Source organism: Nerophis lumbriciformis, linkage group LG11 (genome assembly GCF_033978685.3).
Source record: "Nerophis lumbriciformis linkage group LG11, RoL_Nlum_v2.1, whole genome shotgun sequence".
Classification (NCBI taxonomy): domain Eukaryota; kingdom Metazoa; phylum Chordata; class Actinopteri; order Syngnathiformes; family Syngnathidae; genus Nerophis; species Nerophis lumbriciformis.
The window spans coordinates 48,591,119-48,599,704 of NC_084558.2; positions in this window are offsets into that span (position 1 = coordinate 48,591,119).

Sequence of the window (8,586 nt, forward strand, 5' to 3'; positions counted from 1 at the left end):
GACTGAGATCCTCCTGGGACTTTTAGTCTGATTTTTAATGTTTTTACTAACTGTCATTGCTCCAAAAAAATAATAAACTATTGACTTATTTATACATCAAATATTCCACTTTGACATTTTTTGTGGGGGAACATTTTTGCATATTTAAAACTTTAAAAAAATAAGTTATGACTTATTTTTAACACTTAAATGACTGAGATCCTCCTGGGACTTTTAGTCTGATTTTTAATGTTTTTTTTAACGGTCATTGCTCCAAAAATAATAAACTATTGACTTATTTATACATCAAATATTCCACTTTGAACATTTTTGTAAGGAACATTTTTGCATATTTGAAAGTCCAAAAAAATAAGTTATGACTTATTTTTAACACTTAAATGACCGAGATCCTCCTGGGTCCCCTGTGACCTTTAGTCTGATTTTTATTTATGTATTTATTTTTAAACAATCATTGCTCAAAAAATAATAATAAATCAAAAAAAAGATGAATGTTATGAATTATTGACCTATTTAAGGCTCCAATTACTTCACATCAAATATTCCACTTTGAACATTTTGTGGTTTTTCCTGTTTCAACTAGAGGGTTTTGACAAAATAGCATAAAATGTTAGAAAAAAAATAATGTAGATTTGCAGTTGATCTATAGACAAAATTAAGTGTTGAAGGTAAAAAAAAAAAAAATGTTAACACTTAAATGACTGAGATCCTCCTGGGTCCCTGGGACTTTTTGTCTGATTTGTAATGTTTTTTAAACAATCATTGCTCAAAAAATAATGAACCAAAATCCGTGATATGAATTATTGACTTATTTATACATCAAATATTACACTTTGAACATTTTTTGGGAGGGGAACATTTTTGCATATTTTTGAAAGAAGAAAACATTTTATGACTTATTTTAACACTTTAGAGACTGAGACCCTTTTTGGTCCCTGTGACCTTTAGTCTGATTTTTATTTATGGATTTATTTTTAAACAATCATTGCTCAAAAAATAATTCATCAAAAAAAATGAATGTTATGAATTATTGACCTATTTAAGGCTCCAATTACTTTACTTTGAACATTTTGTGGTTTTTCCTGTTTCAACTAGAGGGATTTGGACAAAATAGCATAAAATGTTAAAAAAAAAATGTAGATTTGCAGTTGATCTATTGACATTTAAGTGTTGAAAGTGAAACAAATGTTAACACTTAAATGACTGAGATCCTTCTGGGACTTTTAGTCTGATTTGTAATGTTTTTTAAACAATAATTTCTCAAAAAATCCATCCATCCATTTTCTACCGCTTATTCCCTTTTGGGGTCGCTGGAGCCTATCTCAGCTACAATCGGGCGGAAGGCGGGGTACACCCTGGACAAGTCGTCACCTCATCGCAGGGCCAACACAGATAGATTCACAAAATAATGAACCAAAATCCGTGATATGAATTATTGACTTATTTATACATCAATATATTTTTGGGGGGGGAACATTTTTGCATCTTTGAAAGAAAAACATTTTTATGACTTATTTTTAACACTTAAATTAGAGACTGAGACCCTTTTTGGTCCCTGTGACCTTTAGTCTGATTTTTATTTATGGATTTATTTTTAAACAATCATTGCTCAAAAAATAATGAATGTTATGAATTATTGACCTATTTAAGGCTCCAATTACTTCAAACATTTTGTGGTTTTTCCTGTTTCAACTCGAGGGTTTTGACAAAATAGCATAAAATGTTGAAAAGAAAAAAAAAAGTGGATTTGCAGTTGATCTATAAACATTTAAGTGTTGAAAATAAATAAAAATGTTAACACTTAAATGACAGATATCCTGCTGAGTCCTGGGACTTTTAGTCAGATTTTTTTGTTTTTTTAACAGTCATTGCTCAAAAAATAATGAACCAAAATCCGTGATATGAATTATTGACTTATTTATACATCAAATATTCCACTTTGAAAACATTTTTTGGGGAAAAATGTTTGCATATTTGAAAGAAAAACATTTTTTATGACTTATTTTTAACACTTTAGTGACTGAGACCCTTTTTGGTCCCTGTGACCTTTAGTCTGATTTTTATTTATGAATTTATTTTTAAACAATCATTGCTCAAAAAATAATAATAAATCAAAAAAATTATGAATGTTATGAATTATTGACCTATTTAAGGCTCCAGTTACTTCAAACATTTTGTGGTTTTTCCTGTTTCAACTAGAGGGTTTTGACAAAATTGCATAAAATGTTTATAAAAAAAAGAAGTAAATTTGCAGTTGATCTACAAACATTTAAGTGTTGAAAGTAAATAAAAATGTTAACACTTAAATGACAGATATCCTGCTGAGTCCTGGGACTTTTAGTCAGATTTTTTGTTTTTTTAACAGTCATTGCTCAAAAAATAATGAACCAAAATCAGTCATGAATTATTGTCTTATTTATACATCAAATATTCCACTTTGAGAAAAATTTTTGGGGAAAAATGTTTGCATATTTGAAAGAAAAACATTTTTTATGACTTATTTTTAACACTTTAGAGAATGAGACCCTTTTTGGTCTGTGTGGCCTTTAGTCTGATTTTTATTTATGTATTTATTTTTAAGCAATTATTGCTGAAAAAATAATAATGAATGAAAATAATGAATGTTATGAATTATTGACCTATTTAAGGCTCCAATTACTTTGAACATTTTGTGGTTTTTCCTGTTTCAACTCAAGTATTTTGACAATATAGCATAAAACATAAAAAAATGTAGATTTGCAGTTGATTTACAGACATGTAGGTGTTGAAAGTGAAACAAATGTTGACACTTAAATGACAGAGATCCTCCTGGGACTTTTAGTCTGATCTGTAATGTTTTTCAAAAAATAATGAACCAAAATCTGTGATATGAATTATTGACTTATTTATACATCAAATATAATCATTTTTGGGGGGGAACATTTTTGCATATTTGAAAGAAAAAAAATTTTTATGACTTATTTTTAACACTTAAATTAGAGACTGAGACCCTTTTTGGTCTGTGTGACCTTTAGTCTGATTTTTATTTATGGATTTATTTTTAAACAATCATTGCTCAAAAAATAATAATGAATGTTATGAATTATTGACCTATTTAAGGCTCCAATTACTTCAAACATTTTGTGGTTTTTCCTGTTTCAACTAGAGGGTTTTGACAAAATAGCATAAAATGTTTAAAAAAAAAAAAAAGTGGATTTGCAGTTGATCTATAAACATTTAAGTGTTGAAAGTAAATAAAAATGTTAACACTTAAATGACAGATATCCTGCTGAGTCCTGGGACTTTTAGTCAGATTTTTTGTTTTTTTAACAGTCATTGCTCAAAAAATAATGAACCAAAATCCGTGATATGAATTATTGACTTATTTATACATCAAATATTCCACTTTGAAAACATTTTTTGGGGAAAAATGTTTGCATATTTGAAAGAAAAACATTTTTTATGACTTATTTTTAACACTTTAGAGAATGAGACCCTTTTTGGTCCCTTTGACCTTTAGTCTGATTTTTATTTATGTATTTATTTTTAAGCAATCATTGCTCAAAAAATAATAATAAATCAAAAAAATTATGAATGTTATGAATTATTGACCTATTTAAGGCTCCAGTTACTTCAAACATTTTGTGGTTTTTCCTGTTTCAACTAGAGGGTTTTGACAAAATTGCATAAAATGTTAAAAAAAAAAATAGATTTGCAGTTGATCTATAAACATTTAAGTGTTGAAAGTAAATAAAAATGTTAACACTTAAATGACAGATATCCTGCTGAGTCCTGGGACTTTTAGTCAGATTTTTTTGTTTTTTTAACAATCATTGCTCAAAAAATAATGAACCAAAATCAGTCATGAATTATTGACTTATATATACATCAAATATTCCACTTTGAGAAAAATTTTTGGGGAAAAATGTTTGCATATTTGAAAGAAAAACATTTTTTATGACTTATTTTTAACACTTTAGAGAATGAGACCCTTTTTGGTCCCTTTGACCTTTAGTCTGATTTTTATTTATGGATTTATTTTTAAACAATTATTGCTGAAAAAATAATAATGAATGAAAATAATGAATGTTATGAATTATTGAAAATGACCTATTTAAGGCTCCAATTACTTTGAACATTTTGTGGTTTTTCCTGTTTCAACTAGAGGGTTTTGACAAAATTGCATAAAATGTAAAAAAAAAAAAAAAGAAGTACATTTGCAGTTGATCTACAAACATTTAAGTGTTGAAAGTAAATAAAAATGTTAACACTTAAATGACAGATATCCTGCTGAGTCCTGGGACTTTTAGTCAGATTTTTTGTTTTTTTAACAGTCATTGCTAAAAAAATAATGAACCAAAATCCGTGATATGAATTATTGACTTATTTATACATCAAATATTCCACTTTGAAAACATTTTTTGGGGAAAAATGTTTGCATATTTGAAAGAAAAACATTTTTTATGACTTATTTTTAACACTTTAGTGACTGAGACCCTTTTTGGTCCCTGTGACCTTTAGTCTGATTTTTATTTATGTATTTATTTTTAAACAATCATTGCTCAAAAAATAATAATAAATCAAAAAAATTATGAATGTTATGAATTATTGACCTATTTAAGGCTCCAGTTACTTCAAACATTTTGTGGTTTTTCCTGTTTCAACTAGTGGGTTTTGACAAAATTGCATAAAATGTTTAAAAAAAAAATAGATTTGCAGTTGATCTACAAACATTTAAGTGTTGAAAGTAAATAAAAATGTTAACACTTAAATGACAGATATCCTGCTGAGTCCTGGGACTTTTAGTCAGATTTTTTTGTTTTTTTAACAATCATTGCTCAAAAAATAATGAACCAAAATCAGTCATGAATTATTGACTTATATATACATCAAATATTCCACTTTGAGAAAAAATTTTGGGGAAAAATGTTTGCATATTTGAAAGAAAAACATTTTTTATGACTTATTTTTAACACTTTAGAGACTGAGACCCTTTTTGGTCCCTTTGACCTTTAGTCTGATTTTTATTTATGGATTTATTTTTAAACAATCATTGCTCAAAAAATAATAATGAATGTTATGAATTGACCTATTTAAGGCTCCAATTACTTTGAACGTTAAGTTTTTTCCTGTTTCAACTAGAGGGTTTTGACAAAATAGCATAAAATGTTAAAAAAAAAAATAGATTTGCAGTTGATCTATAAACATTTAAGTGTTGAAAGTAAATAAAAATGTTAACACTTAAATGACAGATATCCTGCTGAGTCCTGGGACTTTTAGTCAGATTTTTTGTTTTTTTAACAGTCATTGCTCAAAAAATAATGAACCAAAATCCGTGATATGAATTATTGACTTATTTATACATCAAATATTCCACTTTGAAAACATTTTTTGGGGAAAAATGTTTGCATATTTGAAAGAAAAACATTTTTTATGACTTATTTTTAACACTTTAGAGAATGAGACCCTTTTTGGTCCCTTTGACCTTTAGTCTGATTTTTATTTATGTATTTATTTTTAAGCAATCATTGCTCAAAAAATAATAATAAATCAAAAAAATTATGAATGTTATGAATTATTGACCTATTTAAGGCTCCAGTTACTTCAAACATTTTGTGGTTTTTCCTGTTTCAACTAGAGGGTTTTGACAAAATTGCATAAAATGTTAAAAAAAAAAATAGATTTGCAGTTGATCTATAAACATTTAAGTGTTGAAAGTAAATAAAAATGTTAACACTTAAATGACAGATATCCTGCTGAGTCCTGGGACTTTTAGTCAGATTTTTTTGTTTTTTTAACAATCATTGCTCAAAAAATAATGAACCAAAATCAGTCATGAATTATTGACTTATATATACATCAAATATTCCACTTTGAGAAAAATTTTTGGGGAAAAATGTTTGCATATTTGAAAGAAAAACATTTTTTATGACTTATTTTTAACACTTTAGAGAATGAGACCCTTTTTGGTCCCTTTGACCTTTAGTCTGATTTTTATTTATGGATTTATTTTTAAACAATTATTGCTGAAAAAATAATAATGAATGAAAATAATGAATGTTATGAATTATTGAAAATGACCTATTTAAGGCTCCAATTACTTTGAACATTTTGTGGTTTTTCCTGTTTCAACTAGAGGGTTTTGACAAAATTGCATAAAATGTAAAAAAAAAAAAAAAGAAGTACATTTGCAGTTGATCTACAAACATTTAAGTGTTGAAAGTAAATAAAAATGTTAACACTTAAATGACAGATATCCTGCTGAGTCCTGGGACTTTTAGTCAGATTTTTTGTTTTTTTAACAGTCATTGCTAAAAAAATAATGAACCAAAATCCGTGATATGAATTATTGACTTATTTATACATCAAATATTCCACTTTGAAAACATTTTTTGGGGAAAAATGTTTGCATATTTGAAAGAAAAACATTTTTTATGACTTATTTTTAACACTTTAGTGACTGAGACCCTTTTTGGTCCCTGTGACCTTTAGTCTGATTTTTATTTATGTATTTATTTTTAAACAATCATTGCTCAAAAAATAATAATAAATCAAAAAAATTATGAATGTTATGAATTATTGACCTATTTAAGGCTCCAGTTACTTCAAACATTTTGTGGTTTTTCCTGTTTCAACTAGTGGGTTTTGACAAAATTGCATAAAATGTTTAAAAAAAAAATAGATTTGCAGTTGATCTACAAACATTTAAGTGTTGAAAGTAAATAAAAATGTTAACACTTAAATGACAGATATCCTGCTGAGTCCTGGGACTTTTAGTCAGATTTTTTTGTTTTTTTAACAATCATTGCTCAAAAAATAATGAACCAAAATCAGTCATGAATTATTGACTTATATATACATCAAATATTCCACTTTGAGAAAAAATTTTGGGGAAAAATGTTTGCATATTTGAAAGAAAAACATTTTTTATGACTTATTTTTAACACTTTAGAGACTGAGACCCTTTTTGGTCCCTTTGACCTTTAGTCTGATTTTTATTTATGGATTTATTTTTAAACAATCATTGCTCAAAAAATAATAATGAATGTTATGAATTGACCTATTTAAGGCTCCAATTACTTTGAACGTTAAGTTTTTTCCTGTTTCAACTAGAGGGTTTTGACAAAATAGCATAAAATGTTAAAAAAAAAAATAGATTTGCAGTTGATCTATAAACATTTAAGTGTTGAAAGTAAATAAAAATGTTAACACTTAAATGACAGATATCCTGCTGAGTCCTGGGACTTTTAGTCAGATTTTTTGTTTTTTTAACAGTCATTGCTCAAAAAATAATGAACCAAAATCCGTGATATGAATTATTGACTTATTTATACATCAAATATTCCACTTTGAAAACATTTTTTGGGGAAAAATGTTTGCATATTTGAAAGAAAAACATTTTTTATGACTTATTTTTAACACTTTAGAGAATGAGACCCTTTTTGGTCCCTTTGACCTTTAGTCTGATTTTTATTTATGTATTTATTTTTAAGCAATCATTGCTCAAAAAATAATAATAAATCAAAAAAATTATGAATGTTATGAATTATTGACCTATTTAAGGCTCCAGTTACTTCAAACATTTTGTGGTTTTTCCTGTTTCAACTAGAGGGTTTTGACAAAATTGCATAAAATGTTAAAAAAAAAAATAGATTTGCAGTTGATCTATAAACATTTAAGTGTTGAAAGTAAATAAAAATGTTAACACTTAAATGACAGATATCCTGCTGAGTCCTGGGACTTTTAGTCAGATTTTTTTGTTTTTTTAACAATCATTGCTCAAAAAATAATGAACCAAAATCAGTCATGAATTATTGACTTATATATACATCAAATATTCCACTTTGAGAAAAATTTTTGGGGAAAAATGTTTGCATATTTGAAAGAAAAACATTTTTTATGACTTATTTTTAACACTTTAGAGAATGAGACCCTTTTTGGTCCCTTTGACCTTTAGTCTGATTTTTATTTATGGATTTATTTTTAAACAATTATTGCTGAAAAAATAATAATGAATGAAAATAATGAATGTTATGAATTATTGACCTATTTAAGGCTCCAATTACTTTGAACATTTTGTGGTTTTTCCTGTTTCAACTAGAGGGTTTTGACAAAATTGCATAAAATGTAAAAAAAAAAAAAAGAAGTACATTTGCAGTTGATCTACAAACATTTAAGTGTTGAAAGTAAATAAAAATGTTAACACTTAAATGACAGATATCCTGCTGAGTCCTGGGACTTTTAGTCAGATTTTTTGTTTTTTTAACAGTCATTGCTAAAAAAATAATGAACCAAAATCCGTGATATGAATTATTGACTTATTTATACATCAAATATTCCACTTTGAAAACATTTTTTGGGGAAAAATGTTTGCATATTTGAAAGAAAAACATTTTTTATGACTTATTTTTAACACTTTAGTGACTGAGACCCTTTTTGGTCCCTGTGACCTTTAGTCTGATTTTTATTTATGTATTTATTTTTAAACAATCATTGCTCAAAAAATAATAATAAATCAAAAAAATTATGAATGTTATGAATTATTGACCTATTTAAGGCTCCAGTTACTTCAAACATTTTGTGGTTTTTCCTGTTTCAACTAGTGGGTTT